This window comes from Gallinula chloropus, assembly GCF_964237585.1.
Source record: "Gallinula chloropus genome assembly, chromosome: 16".
NCBI classification, from domain to species: Eukaryota; Metazoa; Chordata; class Aves; order Gruiformes; family Rallidae; genus Gallinula; species Gallinula chloropus.
In genome coordinates this window covers 4,684,227-4,701,452 of record NC_140101.1, presented here as the reverse complement: position 1 = coordinate 4,701,452, position 17,226 = coordinate 4,684,227, and positions in this window count along the sequence as shown.

Below are 17,226 nucleotides of genomic sequence, written 5' to 3'. Positions count from 1 at the left end.
ATTACCCTGGTAGGGGAAGCAAAATCAGTCAATTTATGGTAGAGGCAAACTGTGAAAAGATTCTTATTTGTCATTGACTGGGAAGCAATAGTGCTGTTAGGGCTTCCCCGCGTCGTTTGAAATCACTGGATGAGCAAAAGCAGAGGCTGGTGGAATAGTGGAATGTGCTGGAGACTTTGACACTCCTTGGCAGAACTTAGGAGTGCAATTAGATGTACACACAGTCAGACGTGAAGATCGATGGGCTTCTGTCATTTTGTGCTAGCTGAGCATCTGGCCCTCTATATGAGGCCACTGCATTGTCAAGTTTTGCAGTAAAGAAACTAAGTCCATGCCTGTTCCCACAGAGTGTACAAAATAAACCTCTGCAAGGGCACAATGGGGTGTTTCCCCAGGTTGGTAAATGCTGAGGAATCAGTCATTCTATCTCCTTTGTTTGACTGTTATGTTATGCATTGAAAAAATACACACATATACAGCTAATTTTTTGACAATAGGCTTTATGAAACCAGAGTTGCTGTTCAGCCAGTCTTCTAAATACAGCACATTCTGAGCTGCCTGTGTTGGGTACCATCAGATTTAAACATATGGCAAGTAAATAACAACATAAAACTGATGAACCAGAAAATAAAAGGGGTCACATGCTCTATTTTGTTAGTCAGCACAGCAGTACAGTACCAAAGGATGTTGAGATGTTGTCTCATGATATAAAGCTAAAAATGCATCACTTGTAACAGTATCACAAGAAGGCAGAGAAGGTTAGTCCAATGCACTGCATTTATATTTCACTGCTAACTTGACAGCATACTATTATTTCAGTTTTGGGTGGTGAAAAACATTAAGATCTCTTTATTCAGAGATTTGGGCAGCTAGCACACTACTCTGAGTAGGCACCGGTTGCTGAAAAATAGACTGTATCTAAAGTAATGTGGCTCACCGGATCTTACATGTTGAATTTATAGCTTTGAATGCAAAGGTTTGATCAGATAACACAGTACAAATCTCAGCCAATGCCTTGTAAAGAAAGGCTCTCAGGTGCTTTTATTTTCCTGTGTTTGATTTTTATTTTCAAACTTCGACGTTAACTATAATTGACATTAGCTCATAGATTGGCAGTACAAAGATTTTGTTTGGCCTGCTCTAAGCTTATTGGCAGTTTAGATAGGTCTTACATTACAAATTAATAAAATAAATATGTATATTGTTCAGTTTCCACCCCTGAAATTCTACCTGAACAAGCGGATTATTTTCTCTAAGCTTCTAGCGAGGCATCTTTTTATTCTGCTGTTTAGGGGGGAATTTAAACCTGTAAGAATTTAAACCTTCTAACCACTTAAAACAGTGAAGACAGAGTGCCAATAAACTAACTGCAGTGCTGAATTTGCAGAGTTCTTCTGGTCTGTCCTTGTACCCTAAGCTCAAGGACAGAGAAAGGAGAGCAGACAGCATCAGATGTCAGGGCAGCAACTTTAGTGTGTCCAAAGGTGCATGATGCACAGCCAGTGCATGTGAATTCGTGCTTAATGTGATGGATAGGTGGCTAAATATCATCTACCTGGTATCATATTTGGATGTCATTTCTTGAAGCAGGAAAAGTTATGAAGTACAGTTTCTAGGCAAAAAAGATTTATTTGAATGTTTATAAGTGGGTGTTAGAAATGCTTCTGGCCTTAAACACTGGCAAGTTATTGCTGTGTGCAAACATCCTTACTAGAGGCAATGTTTGCTTCAAAATAAAGCCTCCCACACTGTCTTGTGAGCAGTCCAAGACTGTCTTATGCTGTAAGAGTGGTGATCTGAGAAATCTATGTATAGCCATAGACTGATGTTTTGCATTGGTGGTATTGAAAAAGGTGTAGATGTAAAACACCTAACTATTTTCTAATTGGATCATTTATTGGAGTGGTGCTATCATAATTCAGTAAATTAATAATCAGAACAACTCATATCCTTCAAATGTCCAGTAAGTACTAATTTTTTGACAGGCTTTGAGATTGTATACTTAGAAGTGTATTTTAAAAAGATAAAATAAATAAAAAATCTTTGAACAGCTCTCATTAAGCTGAAGAGCAGGAGTAAAGACAATTAGAAATTAAGTATAACAATGAGAACTCTCCTTGAATCTCAAAGCCTATTGCTAGCTATGATGACATAAAAGTATGGGGGGTGTGAATATTTGGGAAATTCTGAGGTTTTTTTACTAGGAATATAGACTTGTTCAGAATTTCTACTGTTGGCTTGGGGAAGGTTTTGAAAGAGTATCAGAATATAACCTAAAAGTATGTTAAAATCTGCTTGCTGGTCATTCTAAGTGCACCTTTTCCACAGCTCCCAGTTCATGCTAAAAAGACCGAGGACATTTTATTAAAGAGGCTAAAGCAACAGTGCAAAGGGAAGCTGCCCTGGTAGCCACCTATTCACTTACTTCTGCTGTGCTTGGCTGCCTTCTCTGCTGACACCCATCAGTGTCCTGTACCCTGCTTTTTCTTTAGCTGTTATTACATTTCTCTTTTTACATTTCTCTTCTTCTCCATTTTGGCTTTTTTTTTTTACTTAGCCCCCTTCCCTTCATAGGCCAGTCAGGATATCACTGCCCATTCTTGAATGCTTCCCTGAAACTGAGCCAAATTTGGTCCTTTTTTGCCTTCCCCCTTTTTTCACACTTACAGTCACCTGCTTTGGTTTTACATTCTGAATTTAGAAAAGCTTTCTGGATCTTGCTTAAATGTCTTCTGCTATCATGTTCCTCTCAGAGAGAACATTCTTCAATAAAGCAAGCTAACACTGGAAGAATAGCACCAGCTGGGAGTAGTGTTTTTGCTTCAAATAATATTTAACAGGAATTTAAATCACCAGGTGGGTAAGTACAGAAATTATGGCAATTTGCCCAATTGCAGGAATAGCTTTAGATTTGTCCCCAAGTTTGTTCTGGCGTAAATCCTAATTCATTTACCAGCTGGTCAGCATTCCCCTGGATTGCTCTTTCTGCAGGTGCCAACTCCATCCCTGCTGTTGGTATCTCTATTTATCTATTTGGAAGTTCAGTTGCTTTAAGCATTTTTCTCCTAGGATGTTAGTCATTTTGCAGGAGCGGTTACTTGTGGTTATAGAGAGCAACGGAGCCTGACACAAAGCCCATGAAGTCCACAGAAAGGATGGTGTTAGTTTCAACAGCAGTTGGATCAGGCCCACAGAGAGATGAGGTGAACGTGTTCTCCAAATATAGACCTGTTGAGATTCTTCTGATCTTCCTGATTAAACTCATATGGATCTCTCAGGAAGGATTGTAGGGTTCTTCGTTTGATTTGCCTCTGCTGTCTCCTTTAAAAGGGAGAGGAAAAAATGTATCCAAATGATTTTATGAACTTCATTCAAACTTTAACAATTTCATATGGTGAAACTCCACAGTGTTTCAAGCTGTTCATATTTGAAATGAAAACCTCTGCAATTTGTAAACTGTCAAACTTAATACAAGATCTTAGTGTTAATAGGATTTTATTGACTTCTACCATCAGCAGAGGAAGAGGTTGATAAAGTGCTACAAAGGAAATGAAGATACAATACTCATTTTACTTGCATCTCCTGAGCCATGTAAATTTGATTACTGAATTTATGATAATCCAGCTCATTGTCCCTTCTCCCCCAGAAAAGCAATAGCCAAGAGATTTCTGGAAATGAATGACTTCAGAGAGCTGTAAAATCAGACTTTGTGGATATTTTGTGCAAATGGGTTAAAGTGTTGGTGTCCAGTCACTGTGAGAGAGCACAGGACTGCACTGTATTTATTTCATATATTTTTGCTGATATCTTGCCAGTTTTCTTTCTCTGTGCTCCCACAGGCAGCTTCATTTGCACAGCTATTTTTGAGTGTTGTTGATATAATTAGAGCTGTAGAATGAACAAGTGCAAGACTAAGAATATTAAGTGAAGCAAAGTGACAATGTGAACCTCATGACATTTGCATTTTTTTTTTTGGCATGTTCACTAAATACACACCAAATATTCATAGGCTTTTAAATGTGTGGCTCTTGGGGAGTGAGGATATGTTGTAAGTTGAGTTAAGTACAACAGCAAGCTCCTTGGAGATTAGGAAGAAAAATGAGGTGACTGATACTTACCATAACACCAATCAATTCTGTTTTCCAGAGAGAAAAACATGGTCCCTTGCCTTTTTAAAGAAGGGGTTGTGTATTTAAAGTGACTGTTAAAGTCTCTAATGTTTTAACCAGTCTGTAAATGTGGAATTAGGAAAAATGAATAGCTTGAGTAGCTGTGAGAAGGGAAGAGTATCATCTATCTAATGGGTGTCAGTTACTGAGGCAGTTTGGTTATATTTATGTGTTCACAACAATGATAAGCAATTGGGAGGGGTGGTACCAATATCAATTTTGAGTTGCTACAGTGTTCCCCTTTTCCCCGTGTTCCACTTCACATTCTTCATTTGCAACACTTGAGACCTAATTGACACTTTCAAACTCTTACTTCAAGTCTGTGGTGAATTTTTCATTGAGAAATTATGATCTTGCTGGACTTCATACAGCTGAAACAACTTGCTTTTAAAGAAGAAATTTGTTTACTACATAACATTCATTTTGGGTATTTTCTAGAGTATTTGAATATCATTGAGTTTTATCTGTTCCTGTGCCTTTTTCTAACACCTTTAAAATCTCAGTGGGAATGAAAGACTAAAATCATGTAGTGTACTATCTGATGTGTTCATCTTTATGTAGTTACCATTACTGGTGCTGAAGGAAAGGAGCACTAGTGGAACTCCACTATCTGTGGCCAATAGATATAAATTCTTCTTATTCTATAATTGTGTCAGTGAGAAGCATTCAGCATAATGCCTGCAGTTACCTGATGTTCTCAAAGTCGGATTTGAGACCTCTGACACTTCAAGCCTTTGTATATTTTGAATTTATATATGTTTTCTGTCTCTGAGAGGAGGGCTATTTTGCTGTTTCTAACCAATGAGATAATGTGAAAAGTTTCCTGAGTTACCCTTATTAGCGGTGGATAGAACTGCTTAGAAAATCTGCCTTTTCACTGGAAATCAAAACCTTGAAAGTATCACACAAAATCTGAAACATTCTGGTACTACAATAGTATAAAGGTATATGTGGGAGTTGTTGGGCTCTTGAAGCAACTGTACTCATGGCAGATGCCTCTGCCCTGACTCTGCATCTGAGAGTTGCAACTCCTGGGAAAAGTGAAGTTAGGATACTATAGACCAGAAAAAGAACATGAGACATTTGAATTTAACTCTGTTTTGATGACTAAGACAGCTGTATTATCAGGAATTCTGGTTTTGATAGAAAATCCAGACAAGTGTATAAACTCTCTTAATAACAATATCACAAAATAGATACTTAAACACTATTAAGACACAAGTTGTGGTTTTGTCTCCTGTCATTTTATCAGTGGTTCTCTACAGTCCCTACGTCTTAAGATTTAATACAAATGAGAGAAATATTTCTTTTAAATATAGCAAGCTTCCAGACACAAAGATTTTAAAGGAACTGTACTTTTAAAAGGTTTTTGAAGATATAGTTACAAAGGGACCAAATTGCAAGATGGGATTTGCTTTGCTTACTTCTGCAGATTTGTTTCCCCCTAAAGGTGTGTCTCAACCTTGCACTGTCCAGCACTTAAACTTGCAAGAAGAGCAACATGATCCTTGAAAATACATGAATACATTGATGTGCTATTACAGATGTGTTCTTTTCCCTCACTGTGATCTACACCCCCATTCTGATTTGCTGTACTATTTTTTTGTGGCATAGGCGTATTTACACAAGGATGAGGAGTTTAAAAAAAAAGGCAAGAGCAGACACTTTACTATCCTGACTTCCCCAAGATCTTATAATAATAATTTCCTATATTTATGAAATTTTTACAAGTGATCTCAAGTCCTAGTGAAGGAAAACACATGTTACATAATTCATTAAGCCCTAAAGGCTTTTTACATATTACCATTTGAAGAAAAAATATCTGTTAACACTCAGGGTAAATGATTTTCAGTATAATTAAGGAAATGAATTGTGGCAGCAAAACTGCAAGACTTGAATAACTAAACCACAATCACCTCTTCTCTCTTTTTCATCTTGCTTTAGTACAAGTTGTCTACGGCCTAGGCAGTAACTCCAGCATCCCCTGACCTTTTTTCCTTCTGCCAACATGTGCTCTTTGACAGAGTTTTACAACTTGAACTGAAATTACTGTGTGTAAATATTGGTAACATAACCCCCCCTCATGCTCTTCTAGATGAGATGGAAACCTCTTAGAGGAACTGTGGTGTGAAGAGTTGATTATCTCATGCAAAATATCCCTCAGATACTTAAGGGGATGGATCACATAAACAAAAATGCATTTTCTTATCAATGGACCAAATACACGAGGACTGAGAGATGAATTCGAATATGACTTACATAGTTTAATCTACATAGGACTCTATAAGGAGCTCTTCTGCTTCACACAGGGAACTTAAATAATTTGAACATTCAGAAGATAGTGACATATTAAAACACACATGGTAGCAGAAGCCAATTGTCTTTTTCAAAACTGTTTTAAAAACTAGCTTTGAGCAAATCTTTTCAAGTTTTGGATCAAACACAGATCCCTAATTCAAGTGTTTATGTAGAATTGAACTACATATTTGACAGCAGGAATTTTGAACACAGCTTAACACAGATGAATTAGTAAAGCAACTTCTGAATATGTGTTTTTAGGCTAAAGGAAAACTTCATCCAGCAACACTCTCTCACTGCAGGAAAAAGAAGACAAATCATTACTTCTTAAACATTGAGACATTTACCTAGTGGGTTTTTAATTCAAAGGAACATCTAGTAATCAATAACTTTCATCCTCATTGATGACTTCTTGACAAACATATGTTTCATTTCTCCACATAATGCTTACTGTTTGGTAAAAATGGAATGAAATAACGTATGTAATGTTCAAGGCTGGTAGAGTGGATTTACTAATATCCCAGATCATGTTATTACTTACATCTTTACAAGCTGAGGCAGTGGTGTTTGCTGCAGTCTGACAAAGCAGTCCTTTTGTCATCATCTGTATAAAATATTGAAGTGTGGAAGCTTCTGACATAAGGGTTGACAGGCTGCATTTAAGAAATCCTCCTGAGCCACAATAGCATGAGTAACTTGCTTGTATCTAATCAATAATTTGATTACAGCTGATGAACTTTGTGAATTAAATGGAGTCTGAGTTCTGAGCTTACTGTAATTTTAGTGAGCTGGCTAATAATGTTTTTGTGTTTTGATTGCATTGTGTTTAAATGTGTCTGAAATGATGTTCTAGAAGAGAGATCAATGGATTGCTTTTGAGAATCCTTTTCCCATTCATGTGAATTTTGAAAATAAGTGAAAGTTGTTGTATTTCAAAATATCAGGATTTTTAACAATGCATAAATTTTATAATTTCAAAGTACATCTTATTTTGAAGCCACCCAGTCCTTCAGCCCACACATGTCTTCATATGGTGCATTGTGTCTGTTTGATATATTCAGGGCAGTATTTATCTAGTTACAAGAATGATTCATAACCCTGAACTTCTCCTTGAGATTTGTTTTGAGAGAGATGACGATACCTGTAGGTGATACATTGTCAGGTCAAACAAAAGCACAGTAATGTTGCTACTGGCATTTAGACAATATGAACAATGAGTGTTTAATGGCTCTTGTTGTTGGGTGCATGGCATGGTAGCACTGCTGGCAGGTGGAAAACAGCAATGTAGTTCTGTTTGACTGACTGCAAATGTTAAGATTCTTCCATTTCTGTTGTAGATGGGTTTTATACATCCCAAACAGAGCAAACTTAAAGGATAAAATCTGAATTATCTGAGGGATGTTTGTCCTCTTTTCTGCCAAGTACAGTACATAAGCACTTCATGTTTATAATTGCATGTATAATTTAAAATAAATATTTGTGAGCTATAGCAATATTTAGCAGCTTTCAGTGAAGAAAGAGCTGAGGGAAACAGCTAATTGACTTGCCAAACTTCATCATAAACATGTAGAAATGGAAGTCATCCAAACTGCAGTGGGATCTCATTCTGTTTGGAAAGGATAGAGTGCCTTTGTAATACTTGATGAACTATGAATTACACACCTTTTTGGGGCAAGGGAAGGTTGTTCTGAGCAATTTAACCTGTTTAGGCACAATCTTGAGTGAGGAAAGGTAAAGTGTGAAGACCTAAAAACATGAGCACCAAGCTTTCCAAATGAAGTAGTCATCCAGCAGAGGTAATACCTTAACATGTCATGGGTTAAAGAAATACTTGCTCTTGGACTTAACCTTTATTTGTGCATGTACTGAGTTCTGAAAGCAGTCAAATTACTCTAGGATGCTGTGAGTAGAATTTTCAGTTAGATCCCTCTTCATTAAATGTGGCTGCTCATTTGCATCTAATCATTAAGGTTAGGTGCATGAACAAAAAGGAAGCAAACCAATATAAGATGTTACACATTGACTTGTTTCTTCAAGTTAATCAGAAAACCTTTTTATTCAAAAAATGAAAGCAGCTCCTCAATAGCTATAAGGAAGATACTAATCTTGTATTTACAAGCAAACAATATTTTTACCATGCTATTCCCCAATCAGTGTGCATACCCACCACCCCCTTCAAATTAGAACAGAAGGCTTTTCAAAACCTTATAATGGCTGCTAGGATTGAAAGGAGCTTCCCTGGAAAAGATTCATTATTTATCAGGACACAAAGGTGTTTGCTTAAAATATGAACATCAAGTAACTTGTCTGTGTCCTCAGGCATCGCTAACTGTCTGGCACACTGTGGGTAGTACAAGATGAATTGTGGTCAGATACGTGTTCTAAGTACGCAGTAAAATCCCGGAGGTAATTCATGTGTATGCAGTAGAGAAATCTTTCTGATTGGCAATTGAGCATCAAAAATGAAAGGGACTATGTTTATTCTCTTAAATTGCCTGATTTTTAACATAAGATTTGCTTCTAGTGTTATTAATGGTAAGCAGTGTAAGCACTGTAGTCTCTTAGAAAAGTTCAGCAATAATGTTATAGAACTGGTTACAGCCCAATCTCTTTATTCGGTACATCTGTTTTATTTCTTGTGGTTCAAAATGTCTTCTGTGGCTCATTCAAAATTCTCTCCTTTTGTCTCAAAAAAATGAGTCTACTTTAATCAGACAAAACACTCATGTATTTCATGAATAGGTTATTATTTAGCAGATGGGCTTCTATTCGTTTCATTTCATAAGCAAAAATAGCCAATGAGATGTAGTTTAAGATTATCACATATACAGTTACATTCTATTTGGACATTTTTTTTATCTACCTATTGTTGAAATATTTTACTAGGGCATCCTTTTTTTTCTCTGGCAACCCTTGGTTGGTAGCCTTTGCTGGAGCAGATGATCCTTGGAAAAAGCAAAACTTTCTCTAATAATGGCTACAATTAGTCTGTGAAGGAGTAAACTTCATAAAATGAAGGTTGTTCTTTTTTTGGTTTCAGCACCTTTTTTTCCAAAATGAAGTAACAAACCATAAAAGAAAAAGCAACAGCACTGCAGAACAAGCAAATGTGCAAGTTGCTGCTTTAGCCCGTTATATCCAATGGCAAAGGGTGCATTTCTCCTTACATTATGAATAAACATGGTCTCTCTAGGAAAGGAAAGAGTGAGGCATAAGCCTGGTAAATTTAAACATGTTTGAACCATCAGGCTCAGATTAGTTGTAGGAGTAAACTGAAAGCTGTTGGAATCAGTATCATTTGTTGTTTAAAATAAATTGAAAGAAGAGGGAAGTAGGGGTGGGAGAAGCCTTCAAGTCCCTAAAGGATGGGTATTAATATCCTTGAATGGTAAGTGTCCAGGCATCTAGGGACTAGTCTGGCACCAATCCCAGGTAAAATACTGAAAAGGGTAACGTGAGACTGTGAACAAATTATTAAAGGTTAAGCACATGATCTGGTTACACAGGCAGTCCTGCCTTACAGATCTCTTGACAGATGTTTAGATTGGTCAAGAGCTTTTTATCAAAGGATTTGGCTCTTCATTTTGAGAAATTTTTGTTTCTTTTTGTTTCATTGGGGCTTGGTGGCTAAAGATCATCTGGTATGTTATGAAGCTACTTATATGATGGATTCTAATTACTAAGAGTCCTGAGTTTTGTGATCACTTGAAATTTTTACTGACAAAATCTCTACCACGTGATCAAACACGCTTTTTTCTATACAGCAATAGCTTTAAAGGATAATTATTATTTTTTCCCCACAATGTAGCTCAGGAAACAATTTCCCTGATTTTAATCTCAGAAGCACGAAGAAGACTGGTGAAGAAATCTGTCCTATCTTCTTACAACAGAGCTGAAGATATAACTTTGGCTTATACATTTGAAAGCTCTAAAATAATGTTGTTTACTGTTAGTAGCTCAGGTTTCTATGTATTGTGATTGGAATGTGTAGCTGGTTTGGGTTTAAGTGGAAAGAATCTTGTTCTGTCTAGAATGTATGCTTTGTATGAAAAGAAAAAGGACCTAAATAAGCATAAAACCCAGTAAAGATAGCGTACACACAAAATCATGCCAGCAATCTATTTTTGTCTGTGGTAAACTGGATACAGAAGTTACTACAAGTGACCCTGTGTCAGCTTTCAAATGCTTTGTCAGTGTCAACTCAGTAGATCACCCTTTCCTCGCTGAATTTAGTAGCATGAAATCTGGAGTTCTCTCTGAAATGGACTTCGATTCTCAAAATACCTTCTCTACCTTGTAATTGTGCTAGTTGTTATCAAAACTTGTCCCATCTGTTACCTTTCTCATAATAAATGTCAGAGTAATCACTCTGCTCTTGAAATGTGTAGACCCATAATTTCCTGTACCAATAATTTTCCTGTTCCTTCTGAGAGATATAATGAGTTTTGTATGCGAATTCATTTTAACAATAATTCTTAAGGATTGATGAATACCCATAGCTTTTTCACAAGTGTACTACTCAAAGTATATTCCTATTTATTTATTTGACACACAATTGAGAGTCAAACCGTTGTGTTCTGCTGTGCACAGACGGATAAAGTATGAATTGCCAAAAACTTCCCATCTAAATATGAAGCAAAACAAACTGTTGAAATGCAAGATTTGTTAGCCATCCATTGGAAAGTGTGGGCTGTGAACTCTGAAACAGTGACCTGTGTGAAGAGGGACTATTCCACTCCTTGTTATTTGAGTTTTGGTGAGCTCTATTGTCATGGACACTTGTCCCAACTTAAAGAACGTCTGAGAGGGAAGACTGTGAGATTTTTATGTCAGACATTAAGCCTAGAGCAATTATCTGCCAAGTTGCTCAAGTGCATATGTATGCAGTGACTCCCACTTACGTCACTTCTACACAGAAAAGACAAGAAATTTAGTAATGCTAAAGTTGTTCTGCATTTGGCTTAGAGTTTCACCTTGCTTTTCTGAGAGAGATTTTTAGAACAGAATGGACTTACATATTTATCTACAGGTACATGTACATTGACTGTTCTCTTACTAAATGAACAATTGTCCTGCTTTGTTTGGGATAGAGTTCGTTTTCTTCCTAGTACTGGGTGCAGTGCCATGTCTTGGGTTTAGGATGAGAGTAATGCTGACACCACACTGATATTTAGGTTGTGGAGAGGCAATGCGCTCACCAAGTCAGCCTTTTTCTAGCTTCTCATCCTGCCCTGCTAGCAGGGGGCTGGGGGTGCCCCAGGACCTGGGAGAGGACACGGCCAGGACAAGCTGATGTCACCTGGCCAAAAGGATATTCCACACCGTATGATGATCTGCTCTGTATGTAACTGGGGGGAAGCTGGACATGGGTTTAGACCGCAGCTTGGGAACTAGCTGGGCATTGGTGGTCTGTGGGTGTTGAGCAATTGTTCTGTGCCTAACTTACATACTATCATTATTATAATCTTCTCTCATCTTAAACTGTCTTCATCTCAGCCCATGAGTTTTACCTTTTTATTTTCCATTTCTTTCCTCCCATCCAACTGAGGTGGAGTGAGTGAATGGCTGTGAGGTTGTTTTAGCTGCTGGCTGGGTTAACCCACAACAACGATATATTGTTCTGAAATTGAAAAATAGAATGAATCAATGTTTGGAACACACAGCTTGAATCTGAAATAATCTGTGGGTGACTGAGACTTCTGTATGTGTTGCACACTGTTTCCATCTGAAACTAAATGTGTGAGAGGGAGCACTTCTGTGTCTGTATGATCTGTACCCAGAAAGATGACTTTGAGAGTGTTGCAATGATGATCAAACTGCCTACTTATGTCTCTACCCTGTTCAGGCAATCCTGTAGCCTGATATCTAACCAGCTTAGGAAATTTCATTTAAAATTATTATTCCTATGTGGAGAGTATTTACTGATTTCATAACAGTAAATTACTTGTCATTCTTGTCTTCAAACAAAGTACTTTCTCAGTGCTTTAACTTTGGGTAGTGGTAACTTCAGTAGGCCTTGTGTGTGTTGTTGTTTTTCTGGCTATTGGATGTAAAGCTGGTTGGAGTGGAATTTAAAATCTTGCTAGAACCAGAGTGTCATAGAATAACCTCCTCCTCTTGCTTCCCTTTCTCCCTTTGGAAATGCACTAGCGTTTGTTCTCTTTGCTTCAAGAAGTAAAGTTTTTCAAGTAGTTTGGAGGAAGTAGTTCAAGGTGAGCTGCTAAACATTGGAGGGGTTTGCTTATTCAAAATTCACCACTTGACCATATCCCCATCTTGTCATCATTTCCCCCCCCCCCCCCCCCCATCAGGCCAGATCATCTTATATGTATGTTTTAACCTTTTTTTTTTCTCATTGCAGTCATTCTGGTTAAAGTTTAAAGCTCAACTTTGTGCTAAAATGGTAGTTTCATCAAATCAATAAACTTCTATCTACTTTTCATCTCCAGTTCTAAAGGAATCTGGTTTGTACTGTTGTTTGTACTTTGAATATTAAGTATCAAATCAGCTTGACATGTGAGTTAAACTTGAGCAACCCCTCCATGTTTCTCATAATGAGTCTTGAATTGTTTTAAGCAGAGACTTGATATGAATTATTTTAGGCTCCTTGTTCTTTATCCACATTTGCTTTTTTCTTGCTTCAATTCTGAGAAAATAGATTACAAAAATTACAAAGCAAACTAGAAAGTTTACTCCTTAGGTCTTGTTTCACAAAACATGAATTCATTTTTATGCTGTATATACATGCATAGCTATTTACATGTCTTCTGATGACTTACTAGCATTTGATTAAAAATAATACTACAACAAAATACTTCAATTCCTGACTTTTGTTAAAATAAGAATTAAATTGGGTAATTTAGGAGTATAGTCCTTAGTACTCATGGAGCAAATCAGACTTCCTGTTTAGGATACCACTTTCTGTTCATTCAGGCTAGATAAAAAATAGATGGTGCTTAGAGGTAGGAAAGCATCCCTCAAGGCAAAGAAGAGAAGCCAGCTCTGCGGACAGCTACCCACATGTAGCTGTTTCTGTAGCATTCTCTCAGCAGTGAGGTTAGGGTTTACTGCTGAAGAGAAGCCTTTTTCATCTCTCTGGTATTTCATTTGATGCATATTTAAAAACTCATGTCATTTACAATACTGAAGATAGCTTTCTGCTTCCCTTATCTCTCCCCAAAATGGTGCACAGCACTAGCCCTGCTTTAGGCATTTCTCTGCCTTCCATGAACTTCAGTGAAGTTCCAGTGCCAGCTTGCTCTGTCCCAGACACCAATGTTAATGTTTATTGGGTTAGTTATCATAACATCCAAGCACTAAACTTCCTATGAAATAATATCATAGTTTACAAAGTAATGTATGGATTTTTACCTGTTTTTTTTTCTTCTTCTGGTTCTTCTGTTTCTTCTGTGTTAGGAAGATATCTCTTTCTTCAAATATAGTGATAAACCAAGGTGATGAAGTGTTCTTTGTTTCTCTCCTCTTTTTTTTTTTTGCTTTGAATTATATGTCCTTCCAGATTTGTTATTTCTATCTTCACTCTGTGTTTTCACCCCCAAAAGGAAGGGGGTGTAATGTGTTTCAAAAGGGTGTAGCTGAAAAGTGATGAGCACTTAAGATAATTCAAGTCTGTATTTGCTTCATGACAAGTAAATTTACGGTGAATAGGCTTTATACATTGTTTTCTTCAGTAAATAAATAAACCCATCCTGCTGAGCCTGAAGATTATCACTTTTTATCCTCAAGCTATTTATACACTAAAACTAGTATTGTCAGTAAGCTTTTCTTTTTCTTTTGAGTGCCTTAGGTCTAATTCCCTCAATGTACAAGGAACAAATTAATAGAACCTCTAGACAACTCTATTTTGACAGCCAATGCTTATCTCTTATCTTCTGAGCAACCTGACAGCCATCTTGTCTAATGGAGTTTTTCTTTGTCATCTTTCTGGTGACAGAAATGGAGAGTTCCATGCTAAATGGTCATTGATGATGTATATGCATTAGTTTAATATTGTTGGTCTTGTCTTTATTGGCTTGTTTTAATACAGTCTGTAAAATGTGGCCAAATACTCTTATACACTTATAAATTTCAGGAAAGCACAGGATAGATGCCAAGCCCCACGGTTGTACGAAAGTATTGGCTGACATAAGTTATGCCAACTGCAATTGTAAAATCAAGATGCTGTAAAATTGGTTGTTTAAGTTCACCAGTGGAAAAGGAAACAAGCACAGTCGCTGTATAAAGACTGTAGGATTTTTAGAAACAGCTCTGGAAGTGTAGAGCCACTTCGTGTTCCCCTTGTGTTTAGCTTAACCCTGAATGCGTAAAATGTAATTTATGCACCATGTTACTGTGTGCCTTGAGATATGTTTTCCTAATTCCTCCCTAAGGGTTTCTAAAGAAAGCAGGTAAAAGCTGTCATCAGAGATGTGCTGAGACAGCAAGGACGAATTTTGGCATGTGCTCACATAACCCTTTTTCCTCCTATTTCTTAAAATGTATTTTGCTTTCAAGAATTGGTTGAGTATGTGAAGTTGTTAGATAACAAAGACCTGTAGTTTGCCATTCAATTTGGATGAGAAAGTAGCTGCGCATTTCTTGTATCTAATAATGTCAAGAGGTAAGGGATTCTCTGAGCCAGATTTTTGAAGACATCCTATTTAAAATATCTGACTTTTGATATACCCATGCATAAAGCAGAGATAAGCAAACTTGCATAGGTTCTAATCACCAAAAAATTCTTGGTTGCATTGCATCCATTTAAATAATGCTTTGTAATCTTAGGGGGCTACTATGAGCAAATAAGGTTGGAGATCTACCAGCCTCAAAGTATGCTGTGAAAACTGAGAGTTTATCTCAAGCTTTTTGTAGCGTATCAATCCTGTTCAAATGAAAAAAGAAACATTTTCAAAAGTTCTTAAACAACCAAGGAATTTTCACTATGTCAGTGCCTGTGAAAATATTACCTCAGGAAACATAAAAGGGAACAGCCAAGAAAACTTTATCGTTCAGAATTTGGGCAGCAGGGGAGCTGAAGGCATGATGCACAACTTCAGTTAAAACCAGTCAACTTTCAGGAAGTACATGTAAATGTAGGATTTTAATGATAAATCAGTTATTCCTACACAAAAACTGTGAAACTGTCCATGTCTGATAGGTGATTATATTTTGCACAGACAGTGTTTGTGGCCTGGTAGTAGTTTGAATATTGAACCGTTAAGCTAGGAAGATAAAGCTTACTTTGGACTTCTTACTAAGGTGTGACTGAGATGGTTTACTAGGCTGTCAGTTCAGTAACTTTGGGCAGGCATTTCAAAACATCCCACAAGGCTCTAATTTAATTTATTAATAATAAGGTCATGTCAGACTATGAACCTGAATGGTTTTGGGCAGTGCATCCCAAATATTATGGTCATGCAGTTAACTTCACCCGGACAGTGCTTTCATCAAACTAGGAGTGTGCTCTGTTGGGACAGCTTTAATATGGGTGGCTTATTTGGCTTGACTTTGATTCCAAAAGAACAGGAAAATTGAAAGCTATTTTGATGGATTTTTTTCCTCCTCTTCCTTCTGGAAAATCCGATTAAATCTTTCTAAGGATCCCTCCCTAGAGGTCTAATTTGCTACTAAGAAATTTTACCATTGCTTTTGAACTGCAAAAAAAATTGCAACACAAGCAACATTTTAATGATTACCTGGTTATATTTAACATCCATACAAATTCTGTTGTTTAGTGAACTCAAAATAATTGGAAATAAATTGGTTTTACGTTATATATGGACTGTTTAAGTAGAGCACAATCAGAAAAAAAGTGCTCCTTGTAAAATAGCTTCAGCTGAAGTAAGTGTCCTGTATGGCCCATGTCATGTGTTTTTTTTTTTTTTTTTAAGGAGCACATCTAATGCCCCTACTGTGGCACAGGTAAGGTCCTTCATTCAAATGCAGTAGAGTCTCTCTACTTAGAGAGGTTTCTATGCATCCAAAATCCATCTGCAAAAGGAGCTAACAGTGTTAGCAGTTAAATGGAGGGAGCAGTTTTTTGACTGCTAATGTCTCCAAACAGAATGAGAGGGCAGACCAAGCACCTCTTGGTGGTGACGTTGGGGGTGAGCTGCTGGGACTGTGCTTCCCACCCTGTTATTTTCAAGTACACACAGTTCACTCTAAATTGCTGTAACTGATAGATGTGTCATGCAGTTGAGATCAATGAAGTTGAAATATTCTTATGCAGTGTATCCACCAACACAAGATTTTGGTCACTATTGCTTATCTCAATTCAGTGTATGGTAAAATGTGGATGTGTTAACAGATGGCACTTAAACACTATGGATAACCATGAAATTTGGTGCCTGTCTTTGTATGATAGGCTGTTAGCATCATACAATCTTCAGTATGCCCCTTAAATGTATTCTGTTTCAACACTTAAATTGTGTAGACTAAAAAGCTGTAAAGGTTTGAGTCTGTGGTGCAGTTTGTTGGGACTTGGAGGATGCGCCACTCTGTTCTGGCATGTGGAGCAGAGGAAGGTTACACAGTTCATGTTGGTGTCTTTCTGGCCTTGTTTGTAGCCGCCATATTTTGCGAACTGCCAGGATGACGGCGCATCTGTCGTAGCAGATGGAATGACATAAGTGTTTCTGCAAAGAAACCTAAGCTTTTGTACTGGGTTTGAACGCTCTGTTCTGCTGTGGGGCGGAAAAGACAAGTGGGGGAGACAGCAGAAGATATGCTCTAATGTGCAGAGCTGCTGACCGGGCTG